This window comes from Choloepus didactylus, chromosome 1 (genome assembly GCF_015220235.1).
Source record: "Choloepus didactylus isolate mChoDid1 chromosome 1, mChoDid1.pri, whole genome shotgun sequence".
Classification (NCBI taxonomy): Eukaryota; Metazoa; Chordata; class Mammalia; order Pilosa; family Megalonychidae; genus Choloepus; species Choloepus didactylus.
Genome location: NC_051307.1, coordinates 84,924,737 through 84,938,866, shown reverse-complemented (window position 1 = coordinate 84,938,866; position 14,130 = coordinate 84,924,737). Strand labels below are relative to the sequence as shown.

The 14,130-nt window shown below is 37.8% G+C and overlaps 1 protein-coding gene and 1 pseudogene across 2 annotated transcripts in view; one reads left to right on the top strand and one right to left on the bottom strand.

The window, feature by feature from the left end:
* LOC119509756 overlaps positions 1-11,831 on the bottom strand; it is a 31,207-nt pseudogene extending 19,376 nt beyond the window's left edge.
* The window catches only part of IGSF11 (immunoglobulin superfamily member 11), a 190,593-nt gene that overhangs the window by 131,480 nt on the left and 44,983 nt on the right, over positions 1-14,130 (top strand). The window lies entirely within an intron of this gene.

Genomic DNA, 14,130 nt, shown 5'->3' with positions numbered 1-14,130 from the left:
TATCAGGGTAATGCTAACTTCATAAAATGAATTGGGGAACATTACCTCTTCTTTTCCTGGAAGAGTTTTAATAGAATTGCTATTTTTTCGTGAAATGATTGTTAGAGTTCACCACTGAAGCCGTATAGGCCTGGTGTTGTCATGATGGGAGGGTTTGAAATACAAAGTAAATTCAGTTCTAAAAAAATAGATATAGGGTTATTTAGGTTATTTATATCTTTTAGAATGAGCTTTTATAGTTTGTATCTTTCAGTGAATTTTTCCATTTCATCTGTATTCTCAACTATATTAGCATAAAATTTTTATAATTTCCCTTTATTTTCTTTTTAATGTCTATAGTATCTGTAGTGATGTCCTCTCTTTCATACCTGATCTTGGTAATTTGTGTCTTCACTTTTTTATTTTTGGTTAGTCTGGTTGGAGATTTATCATTTAATTATGTTCTCAGAGAACCAGTATTCTATTTCACTGATAATGCTCCACTGCTTTTCTCTCTTCATTTTCACTGAATTCTACTCTTTCCTTTAGAATTTTCTTCTTTTTGTTTGCTTTTGATTTAGTTTTCATTTCTTTTTCTAGTTTCTTAGGATGAAAGCTTAGGTTGTTATTTATAAATCTTTCTTCTAATATGAACATTTAGGTGCTATTCATTTTCCTCTCAGTAGTGCTTTGGTCCTTTTCCATAAATTTTGATAGGTTACATTTTCATTTCCACACAATTTAAAGTATTTAAAAATTTTGTTTTCTTCTTTGAATGGGGTTATTAGAAATGTGATGTAATGTTTATAAATAGTTGATGATTTTATAGATTTTTTTTCTGTTACTAAGTTCTAAATTAATTCACATCCTTTGTATGGCTTTAATTCTTTTAAATTTGTTAAAGTTTATTTTATGATGTGGAATAGAGTCTATCTTGGTGAACATAAAATGTGTACTTGAAAATAATGTGTATTCTATTGATGTTGGGTTCAGGGTCCTAAAAATCTCAGTTATATTAAGTTCATTGGTAATGTTCAGATCTTCTGTATCCTTACTGATTTCTATGTACTTGTTCTATGGATTAATGACAGAAGTGTTTGAAGGCTTTTTTTTCTGTTTCTTCTTTACGCTTCTCTCAGTTTTTACTTCCGGTACTCTGAGGCTCTGTTCTTAGGTGCTGTTCTGGTTTGCTAATGCTGCTGGAATGCAAAACACCAGAAGCGGATTGGCTTTTATAAAACGGGGTTTATTTGGTTACGCAGTTACAGTCTTAAGGCCATAAAGTGTCCAAGGTAACACATCAACAATCGGGGACCTTCACTGGAAGATGGCCAATGGCATCCGGAAAACCTCTGTTAGCTGGGAAGGCACATTGCTGGTGTTCACTCCAAGTTCTGGTTTCAAAATGGCTTTCTCCCAGGATGTTTTTCTCTAGGCTTTAGCTCCTCAAAAATGTCACTCTTAGTTGCTCTTGAAGCATTTGTCCTCTCTTAGCTTCTCCAGAGCAAAAGTTTGCTTTCAGACGCCATCTCCGAAATGTCTCTGTAAGCTGAAGCTCCTCTCTCAGTTCCAGTGCATTCTTCAAAGTGTCCCTTTTGGCTGTAGCTCCTCTTCATACTGTCACTCTCAGCTACAATGAGCTCCTTCTGTCCTTCAGCTCATTTATATGGCTCCAGTGATTTAATTTAGACCCACCTGGAATGGGTGGGGTAACTCCTCCATAGAAGTTATCCAATCAGAGACATCACCCACAGTTGGGTGGGGCACATCTCCATGGAAACACTCAAAGAATTGTAATCTAATTAACACTGATAGGTCTGCCCACACAAGCTTACATCAAAGATAATGGTGTTTGGGATGACATAATACATTCAAACTGGCACAGGTGCATACACAGGATTGTTATGCTCTTGATAAATGATCCCTTTATCTTTAATTAGTGGGTCTCCTATCCTGCTTTAGTGACCCAGCTTTTCTCTTTTCTCTTGCTGCTGCTGTCTCAAATTCCCCATCAAGAGGATGGGTTTTAATAGGTTTGCTAGGCACAATTCCATCTGGTATTTCTTTTTTTAAAATTCAGTTTTATTGAGATATATTCACATAACATACAGTCATCCATGGTGTACAATCAACTGTTTACAGTACCATCATATAGTTGTGCATTCATCACCCCAATCAATTTTTGAACATTTTCCTTATTCCAAAAAGAATAAAAATAAGAATAAAAATAAAAGCAAAAAAGAACACCCAAAGCATTCTACAGCCCCATCCCACCCTATTTTTCATTTAGTTTTTGTCCTCATTTTTCTACTCATCTGTCCATACACTGGATAAAGGGAGTGTGAATCACAAGGTTTTCACAGTCACACTGTCACACCATGTAAGCTACATAGTTATGGAGTCACCTTCAAGAACAAAGTCTACTTGGTTGCAGTTTGACAGTTTCAGGTATTTCCTTCTAGCTACTCCAATATACTAAAAACCAAAAAGCGTTATCTATATAGCGCATAAGCTTGATGCCCTCCAGAGTGACGTCGCGACTCCATTTGAAATCTCTCGGCCACTGAAACTTTATTTTGTTTCATTTTGCTTCCCCCTTTTGGTCAAGAAGATTTTCTCAATCCCACGATGCTGTGTCCAGGCTCATCTCTGGGAGTCATGTCCCACGTTGCCAGGGAGATTTATACCCCTGGGAGTCATGTCCCATGTAGGGGGGAGGGCAGTGAGTTCACCTGCCAAGTGGGCTTAGAGAGAGAGAGATGGGGCCACGTTTGAGGAACAAAAAGATTCTCTGGGAGAGACACTTAGGCACAATTATCAGTAGGCTTAGTCTCTCCTTTGCAGTAACAAGCATCATAAGGGCAAGCCCCAAGATCAAGAGCTCATCCTACTAAATTGTTAGTCCTCAGTGTTTGTAGGAGTGTCAGGTAGGAAAGTCCAACATTTCCACATTTTCCCCTAGTTCCTCAGGGGCGCCCTGCAAATACATTTTTATTCTCTGCCCAAATTACTTTGGGATGTATCGGGATTTCACAGTAACCTGTACAAACCTACCAGATCTCATTTCCTATTCAAAATTCCATGTAATTATGGTGTATGAATAAATTTGACCGTACACAAGTTAAATTATTTAGTGTGTTGCAGGAAATATAGATCTTGCATCAAATAAACATCTCTTTCCTTGGTCTCACACAGAAGTTGAAGTTTTAAAACACAGTCAGTATTGTGCTTTACCTTTGGCTTCATTTGTCTTGGTCCTAACCAGATCTGTTTCATTTATATCTCTAACTGAAGTCTGAGCTCTTTTTCAGCTTTTTTTTTTTTTTAACAGTTGCTGAATGAGGTAATACTGACATTCATAGCTGCCGAGCTCTAGCTCTGAGTTTCAGGTGTCAGACAGATACCCAGAGTTCCAGAGATGAACCAGGATGTACACAAAGAGCTGAGCATCTCAAGATTTGGAGATAACCATTACAACTCAGGAATAGATGTGACTGCTGTAAGAGCTTAAAATCTGGGGACCATTACAATAAGTGTTCCCTTGATAAGCTGTGCTCTAAGCTTCAGTTCTCAGCGTTTGCACATTATAGTTGGTCCATATTAGAGAGGCATTATAATGTTTGTCTTTGCATTTCTGGCATACTTCACTCAAAATACTGTCCTTGAGATCCATTCACCTAATTGCGTGTCTCACAGCTTCATTCCTTCTTGCAGATGCTCAATATTCTATTGTATGCATACACCACAGTTCACCATTCTGTTCATCAGTCGATTTACCCTTAGGCCACCTCCATCCATTGCAAATTGTGAATACTGTCTCCTTAAACACCAGTGTGCAAATGTCCATTCATGTCCCTGCTCTAGATCTTCCAAGTATATACCCCATAATGAGGCTGCAGGACCTTATGAAACCCATGAAGTTAATTTCTTGTGGAACCACCCACTGTCCTACAGATAGGCTATACCATTCTGCTTCCTCACCAACAGTAAATAGGTACATCTGTCTTCCCATGTTATCTCCAGCACTTGTATCCCTCTGGTTATATTTTCCCCTTCAATTTTATAGAGATATATTCACATACCATACAGTTATCCACAGTGTTCAATCAATTGTTCACAGTATCATCCTATAGTTGTGAATTCATCACCGACAGTCAGTACTTGAACATACTCATTACTCCAAAAAAAATTAAAAAAAAGTAGTAAAAAAGATAAAAAATTGAAATATCACGCAACACAATGTAAGGTCGGACAATAACACCACTATCAAGAACCCCAAACCCTTTCCGTATATCCCCTTCCCATAGACATTTAGCTTTGGTATATTGCCTTTGTTACATTTAATGGAATCATATTACAATGTTACTGTTAACCATAGACTCTAGTTTGCTTTGATTATATTTTTTCCCAGTACCATCCCTTTCAACACCTTACAAGGTTGACATTTGTTCTCCCACATGTGAAAACATTTTTATATTTGTAAATTTAGTTGCTATAATTGGCAACTCTAGGTTTCACTAAGTTATACAGTCCCAGTCTTTATCATCTGTCTTTCCTTCTGGTGTCATATTTGCCCCTAGCCCTCCTCTTTTAGCTTTACTCACAGACCTCTTTGTTCAGTGTACTTACAGTATTGTGCTACCATCACACAGAATTATGCTATCCATTTCTGGATCTTGTTGAACATTCTGTACTCCTTTATCATCAAATGCCTAATCTCTACCCTCTTTCTATCTCCTAATAGCCTGTGTTCTCTGCTTTTAACTCTCTAAGTTTGCTTATTAATGTTAGTTCATATTAGTGAGACCATACAGTATTTGTCCTTTTGTTTCTGGCTAACTTTGCTCAACATAATGTCCTCAAGGTTTATCCACATTGTTATATGTTCTGTGACTGTTCTGTCTTACAGCTGCATAATATTCCATCATGTGTATGTACCACAGTTTGTTTATCCACTCATCCATTGATGGACATTTGGAACATTTCCATCTCTCGGCAATCATGAATAATGCTACTATAAACATAGGTTTACAAATGTCCATTTGTGTCTTAGCTTTCAGTTCCTCTGAGTATATACATAGTAATGGAATTTCTGGGTCATATGCAATTCTATACTCAGCTTACTGAGGAACCACCACACTGCCTTCCAGAGTGGCTGCACCATTCTGCAGTCCCACCAACAGTGAATACGTGTGCCTCTTTCTCCACATCCTCTCCAACACTTGTAATTTTCTGTTTTTTTTTTTTTTTTTTTTTGTTTGGTTTTGTTTTGTAATGGCCATTCTAGTAGGTGTGAGGTGGTATCTCATTTTGGTTTTGATTTGCATTTCCCTAACAGCCAGTGAAGTTAAGCATCTTCTCATATGTTTTTGAGCCATTTGTATTTCCTCTTCAGAAAAGTGACTGTCCATGTCTTTTGCCATTTTTTAATTGGGTTGTTTGTCTTTCTGTTGTTGAGTTATAGGATCCCTTTATGTATTCTGGATATTAAACCCTTATCTGATATGTGGTTTCCAGATATTGTCTCCCATTGTGTAGGCTGCCTTTTTACTTTCCTAAGTCCTTTGATGTACAAAAGTGTTTAATTTTGAGGAGATCCCATTTATTTATTTCTTCTTTGGTTGTTCTGGGCATAAGGTCTAGGAAACCACCTCCTATCACAAGATCTTTAAGATATTTCCCTACATTTTCTTGTAGAAGTCTTATTGTCTTAGAGCTAATGTTTAGGTCTTTGCTTCATTTCAAGTTAATTTTTGTATGAAGTGTGAGAGAGGAGTCCTCTTTCATTATTTTGGATATGGCCATCCAATTCTCCAAACACCATTTATTGAAGAGGCTGCTCTGTCCTAGCAACTTTGGCTTGACTACCTTATATCAAAGATCAGTTGTCCATAGATGGAGGGTCTATTTCTGAACACTCAGTTTGACTCCATTGGTTGATATATCTATTTTTATGCCTGTACCATAATGTTTTGATGACTGTAGCTTTGTAATATGCTTTAATGTCAGGCAGTGTGAGACCTCCCACTTTGTTCCTCTTTCTCAAGATATTTTTGGCTACCCTGCCCTTCCAAATAAATTTAGTTACTGGTTTTTCTGTTTCTGCAAAGTACATTGTTGGGATTTTAATTGGTATTGCATTGAATCTACAAATCAGTTTAGGTAGAATTAACATCTTAACTATGTTTAGTCTTCCAATCCATGAACATGGTATGTTCTTCCATGTTTTTTTTAGGTCCTCTTTGATTTCTTAGCAGTTTCTTCAAGTTTTTTTCTGTATATGTCTTTTGTGGCCTTGGTTAAGTTTTTTCCTAAATACTTGATTCTGTTGGTTGCAGTTGTAAAGGGAATGTTTTCCTTGATTTCCTCTTCCTGTTGCTCATTACTTGTATGTAGGAATACTACTGATTTTTGTTTGTTGATCTTGTAGCCTGCCACTTTGCTGTATTCACTGATTTGCTCTAGTAGCTTTGCTATAGATTTTTTCTGGATTTTCTATGTATGGGATCATGTCATCTGCAAACAGTGAAAGTTTTACTTCTTCCTCTCCAGTTTGGATGCCTTTTATTTCTTCTTCTTTTCTAATTTCTCTAGCTAGAACCTCCAGCACAGTGTTGAATAACAGTGGTAACAATGGGCATCCCTGTCTTGTTCCTGATCTTAGAGAGAAAGCTTTTAGTCTTTCCCCATTGAGTATGATGTTAACTGTGAGTTTTCATGTATTGCCTTTATCATATTGAGAAAGTTCCCTTCTGTTCCTAGCCTTTGAAGTGTTTTCATCAAGAATTGAATTTTGTCAAATGCCTTTTCTGCATTGATTGAGATGATTATGTGTTTCTTCTGCTTTGATTTATTGATTTGGTGTATTCCATTAATTGATTTTCTTGTGTTGAACCAGCCTTGCATACCTTGAATAAATCCCACTTGTTTATGGTGTATGATTCTTTTAGTGTGCTGCTGGTTTTGATTTTGAGTATTTTCTTGAGGACTTTTGCATCTATATTCATTAAGGAGATTTGTCTATAATTTTCTTCTTTTGTGGTATCTTTGTCTGACTTTGGTATTAGGGTGATGTTGGCTTCATAGAATGTGTTAGGTAGCTTTCCCTCCTCTGCTGTTTTCTGAAGACTTTGAGCAGGATTGGTACTAATTTTTTTCTTGAATGCATGGTAGAATTTACGTGTGAAACCACCTGGTCCTGGGCTTTTCTTTTTTGGGAGTTTTTTGATGACTGACTCAATCTCTTTACTTGTGAGTGGTTTGTTGAGGTCATCTATTTCTTCTCAAATCAGTGTTGATTGTTCATGCTTGTCTAGGAGTTGTCCATTTTGTCTAAGTTGCCTAGTTTATTAGCATATAGTTGCTTGTGGTATCTTCTCATTATCGCCTTTATTTCTGCAGGGTCAGTAGTTATGCCCGTTTTCCCATTTCTGAGTGTATTTAATTGTATCCACTTTTTTTTTTTTTTTTTTGAATCTGTAATTTTATGTCTTTCTATGAGTTGGAAAATTTTCAATGATTATTTTTTCTATTATACTTTCTGTCCCCTTTCCCTTTTCTTCTCCTTCTGGGACACCCATAACATGTATATTCATGTGTTTCATGTTGTCATTCAGCTCCCTAAGATCCTGCTCGTATTTTTCCACTCTTTTCCCTATCTGTTCTTTTCTGTGTATGATTTCAAATGTCCTTTCTTCCAGTTCACTGACCTTTTCTTCTGCCTCTTCAAATCTACTGTTATATGTCTCTGTTGTGTTTTTCATCTCCTCTGTTGTGCCTTTCATTCCCATAAGTTCTGCCATTTGTTTTTTCAAGCTTATGAATTATTATTTATGGTCATCCATTGTCTTCTTTATATCCTTCATCTCTTTTGCCACATTTTCATTCAGCTATTTGATTTGATTTAGGAGATTTGTTTGAACACCTTTAATTAGTTTTTTCAATTCCTGTTTCTCAGTTGAAGTGTTAGTTTGTTTCTTTGGCTGGGCCATATTTTCATTTTTCCTAGTATGGCTGTTATTTTTAGCTGTCTAGGCATCTGATTTTCTTGCTTCGTTTATTCTGGAGCTTGTTTTCACTCTTTTACCTAGGGTTTTCTTGTTGGTTAGCTTTGTTCTCTATGTCTGTTCTTTGTCATTCAGTTTAACTTATTTTAGCCCTGTAACCTACCTTCTGTTTGGCTATTCAGAATTTTTCAGCTTTTGTTTTTCTGGTTCTTGCCCTGCCTCTGTGTAACCTTTTTGTGATAGGGTCTCCCCAGATAAGCTCGACCCCAATCAGATTTCCCCAGTCCAGATGGGTCTAGGTCTCAAGAAAAGGGTATGCAATTTCCTTGAGAATGAGATCCTGCAGGTTGTTGGACCCTCCTGTGAAGCCTCTGGACTCTGGGCTTTTCCTATCCTATCCAGTATGTGGCACTTGTCAGCCTGCAGCTCCCCACCAGTTTAAAGAAGTGCCACAAGTGCCTTTAATTCTCTGCAGACCCTGTACCTGCCAGGGGTGTGGCTGACTTAAGCTGGTTTCTGTTTATCAGCCCCTGGGTCTGAGTTGTTTGAAGGAGGCCCACTACTTGATTTGGGCCCCATACCCCTTTTCTTGGGAAAGTTATACCCTTCAGGGATTTGTCTCCCCTATTAGACTCATTGCTTTGTTTTTCTGACCTGTCTTAGCTCCACCCTTGCCTGGGTCCAGTGGCCAATTGCAAATATCTGAGGCTTTTTGTAAACAGCTACTTAGACTAGAACAGTAATTAAAAAAAAAAAAAAAAAGAAATCCCTCTTCAAGGCCTTTTGCCAGCCCCTGAATTTTGTCAGTCCCGGTATAGACTAGTTAAAGATATGCCCTTTAGGTTATTATCTCTTTTGCCTGAATAGTTACTTTCAGACAGCTTTAATTCCTCCCTTGCCTGGGGCAGTGCTGAAGCAGGAACTGTGATTGGATATTGGCTATTGAAGAATGTAAAGTATAAAGGTAAAGGGCTGGAGAGCAAGAAAAGAAAAAAAACCACCACGAACAAAAACCCCTTTTCAGAGCCAGACTGCAGCTCCCCAGGTTTGCAAACCAGAGCTCGAGTTGGTGCCTGTTTCTATGTGCCCCTTTTTCTTGGAGCCCACCCCTTTTCCAGTATTCTGAACAACTCCACTTCCAAAAGTCTCTGTTTTTTTCTTTTTTCTTTTTGCTGTTGTTAGTCCCACCTCCTCTCTGCCATGCAGAATTCGCTGGGTTCCTTTCTTGCCTGCTCTTGATTTATCTGTGTTTGAAACTATTATTCAGCAGTCTGAATTTGTTAGCTAATTCTGCAGTTGTGGCTGGGCTGAGCCCTCCTCCTTTCTCCCAGCACAGATTGTTTCTTTTTTCTTCAGAGAACCAGATCCCCAGAGAGTCCATGCCTGGGGGGAGGGGCACCAGCCCCCTGGCTGGGGAAATTTACAGGTCTTTGCTGCAATCTCAGCCATCCCACTGATTTCAGACTGGTGTACAATGCATGACTGGTCACAGAAGACCCTGAAACAGCTGTTCCATACAGTTCCTGGCTATTTACCAGCTGCCCTAGAGGAGTAACTAAATTCCACACCTCACGTCTCTGCCGTCTTGCCCTGCCCCTCTTGTATATCTTTTGACAAGGATGTCAGGACAGTTGTCTCATATTCTGCTGTCCAGCCTGTAGCTGAATGTCCTTTGTTAGATGCTGATTGTCTCCATCACAGGTAGACAGAGTATGAGTAAAACCACTCTTCTTTCTGTTTTCTCTGAAGGGAATTGTGGATTTAGCAGCAATCAGAACATCGTGCCCATCACAACATTGCACAACCTAATTCTATTTGTATGACTTGCTTCTTTGCAGCTTATTATCATCCCCTTCTTCATGTTTTGAGTTAGGGATTTACAAACACAGATGTCCATAGGAATCAGGTAGCTAACATGGCTAAGTAAAGTGGGCTATATTGGAAAATACTAGGGAGTAGTAGAGATTTTGACAATATGATGAGCTCATACTTGGTCTAAAGGGACAACATTAGTCAACTGTCATGTGAAATGCAGGACCAATGTTACAAAATGTTAGTGTTTTTCAAGTTAAGCTGGTGTTTCAGTTTCCTGGCCGCTAAAACAAATATCATGCAATGAGTTCGCTTAAACAATGGGAATTTATCTTGTCTCTGGGCCTGCTTTTTTGTAGCTACACCTTAGGAAATCATTTCTATACCTGGGTCCCCTGCATGCTGTTTGCTCTTGGGATGGTCCCTGAGGAATGTTTGTGATAGAAGAGAAGTCAGTGTGAAGTCACTGGAGTAACATTTAAAGAGGAACCATAATACCATGTGTGCCAGTTTGAATGTATTGTGTCCCCCAAATGCCATTATCTTTGATGTAGTCTTGTGGGGCAGATGTTTTGATGCTGATTGGATTTGCTTGGAATGTGCCCCACCCAGCTGTGGGTGATGACTCTGATGAGATATTCCCATGGAGGTGTGACCCCACCCATTCAGGGTGGGCCTTGATCAGTGGAGCCATATAAATGAGCTGACTCAAAGAGAAGGAACTCAGTGCAGCTGTGAGTGATGTTTGAAGAGAAGCAAGCTTGCTAGAGAGGAACGTCCTGGGAGAAAGCCATTTTGAAACCAGAACTTTGGAGCAGACACCAGCCACGTGCCTTCCCAGCTAACAGAGGTTTTCCAGATGCCATTGGCCATCCTCCAGTGAAGGTACCCGATTACTGATGTGTTACCTTGGACACTTTATGATCTTAAGACTGTAACTGTAGCCAGATGAACCCCCTTTTTATAAAAGCCAATCTATCTCTGGTGTTTTGCATTCTGCAGCATTAGCAAACTAGAACACCATGTAACATAGATATGTTTTAGTATTTAAGGCTTCAGCAAAAAAAGTTACATAATTCTAGGGTAGCTTGACTTTGTATGCCAACAATGAAATATATTGTGTAATAATGGCATAAATTACATACTTAGCAGTGGTCCTGTGAATTGATTAGTATAGATGACTATTATGCACTAAAGCCATCTACATTGATAAAATTAACCAGTATTTACTACTAATTTAATTTAGTATTGTGCAGACAGCCAAAATGTAATTTAGTGTCAGTTAACACAAACATTATTATTTTTTTATTCAGATGGTGCATTTAAAAAAATCATATAATAACAATTACAAAGATTGATTATTTCTACTCCTTAAAATTTGGTTAAATTATGAGTGGAAAGTTATTATTACTTTTTTTTAATCTTTGCAGTGTTAGAGAATTGTGCTGCTGTTATATTTTTCCATAATGTTCCATTCAGAAACTTACACAGATTCCTTCAGAAAACAAGAGGTATGGTGTAGAACTTCTATCTTTTGAAATTTATTTCAGTCCAATGTGACTTAAGTTGAATAGGTTATTTGAATAGGTTAAATAAATTTTACATTATATATGTTTTGTATGCAAGAAACAGCACTCATGAGATCATTTAAGAATCATATATGCCAATAAGCATTTTGTTACTGATGATATTAAAATTTTGTGCAAAAGGAAGACATAAGTCTCCCAAAGTGTCATAAGGTCCTTTTGATGTTTTGCTGACTATATTCCTGGAGGGAAGTCTTCTGGCAGTTGGGCTGATCTTGAAATAAGAGCATGTGCTCCTTAGACATTAGAGAATACTCTAGGATTTTGAAATCTCAATTACATTACTTGGGCCAGTCCCCTTCTGAATTTCAGGTGGAGAATTCATGTCCTTTGAGTCTAGTGGTAGTCAGATAATGTTTTTAGCCTGTTCTCTTGGCTATGTAGTATAGATGGTCCCTTTTAGGATTTCAAAAAACTTACCTGCTGCTAGCTTCTTTCCCTCCAACATGGTTCTCTTGGTCTAAGAAAATATGAATTTATTTCTGCTTCAAATCTTGGGAAACAGTGGTCTAAATAAAGAGCGTAGAAAAATGTTATGTGTGTTTTCAGTTTCTCAGAGAAAACATGGCCATGTACTTTATCATTTTTATTCAGTTGCTAAGAGTCATTCAGAATTCATGAGTTGACTTAATTTTTCTTGGGTAGAAGTACTGAGAGAAAATGCAATTTGGTAAAATGCTGCCAATTCGACCCTTAAATTATGTATTTTACTTGTTGTTCTAGTTTGCTAATGCTGCCAGAATGCAAAACACCAGAAATGGATTGGCTTTTAAAAAAGAGGTTTATTTGGTTACAGAGTTATAGTCTTAAGGCCATAAGGTGTCCAAGGTAACGCGTCAACAATCGTGTACCTTCATTGGAAGATGGCCAATGGTGTCCGGAAAACCTCTGTTAGCTGGGAAGGCACATGGCTGGCGTCTGCTCCAAGTTCTGGTTTCAAAATGGCTTTCTCCCAGGATGTTCCTGTCTAGGCTTTAGCTCCTTGCAAATGTCACTCTTAGTTGCTTTTGGGGCATTTGTCTTCTCTTAGCTTCTCTGGAGTAAAAGTCTGCTTTCAAAGGCTGTCTCCAAAATGTCTCTGTAAGCTGAAGCTCCTCTCTCAGTTCCAGTGCATTCTTCAAAGTGTCCCTTTTGGCTGTAGCTCCTCTTCAAAATGTTACTCTCAGCTGCACTGAGTTCCTTCTGTTTGTCAGCTCATTTATATGGCTCTAGTGATTTAATTTAGACCCACCCTGAATAGGTGGGGTAACACCTCCATGGAAATTATCCAATCAGAGTCATCACCCACAGTTGCATGGAGTGCATCTCCATGGAAATGCTTGAAGAATTACAGTCTAATCAACAATGATCCATCTGCCCACACAAGATTACATGAAAGATAATGGCATTTTGGGGGACATAATACATCGAACTGGCGCACTTGTAAATACTGAAAATTTTAGAATCTTTTAAATTATTTTTTAATGTTTTATTTTGCAATAACTTCAAATTTGCAGAGGAGTTGCAAGGATATTACAAAGAACTCTTTAATACACATTACCCAAATTCACCAATGTTAAACATGTGCACATCATTATTTTTCCCCTGAATCTTTTAATAGTTTGCCTACGTGTCCCTTCATCTCTTTTTTATAGCAATGTTACAAGTTACTTAGTTAACGCAAGATAATAACTATAATAACAATAAATTATGTGCTGTAGTCAGTGGTTACAGTCCCTGCTTATTTTTGTTCATTCCTCAACCTCGAGGGATTTGGAACAATGACCATTCTAGCTGCTTCAGGCTAAGGATGGATGTAGCTATTATGAGATAGAGGAATGGAATTGTTTTGCTTACGGGTGAATATACTTTTTGCTTTCAGAATGGGGCTAATCTATCATCATTTTGTTAGTTGTGAAGAACTGGAGAATGGGAGTTGACTGCATACCTGCTGATTTTCAGGGCTCAACTGGTATGGGAACAATCTGGAGGCATTAAGGTTCTGAGAAATAAACATAACAAGTAAATTGAAAATTATAGTATCAAATAAAAGAAGTAGAAGAATCATGATCAGGGCATTTATAAGTGAATATAACTGTGTTGTATTGGGGAAAAAGAGCCTGCTGAGAGGGTGTTGATTTCCTGTACCCAAGTGGCTTTCCAATGGTGTCCATGAGACCTCATGAGCACTTTTGTTTAAGGCTTTGCATACTGTGACAGTTTGTGAAATGTGGATTAGTATTAATTCTTCTTGGAAGAGTTGGTAGAATTCATTTGTGAAGACTTTTGGTCTTGGGCTTTTCTTTGTTGGGAGGTTTTTGATGACTGTTTCAATCTCTTTACTTGTGATTGTTTTTTTGAGGTCTTCTATTTCTTCTGGAGTCAGTGTAGGTTGGTTGTGTGTTTCTAGAAAATTGCTCATTTCATCTAAGTTGTCTAGTTTATTGGCATACAGTTGTTCATATTATCCTTTTAATCTTTTTTCTTCTGTGGGGTCAGTAGTATTGCCCCCCCTTATTTCCAATTTTATTTATTTGCATTTTCTCTCTTTTTTGTTTGTCAGTCTTGCTAAGGATTTGTCAATTTTATTGATCTCAAAGAACCAACTTTTGGTTTTATTAAGGCTCTCTGTTTTAAAGATTTTCAATTTCGTTTACTTCTGCTCTACGCTTTTTTCTTTCTTTGCTTTTGCTTGTGTTGTGATTAGTTTGCTATTCTTTTTCTAGTTCCTGCACATGTGCAGTTAGGTCTTGGATTTTGGCTCTTTC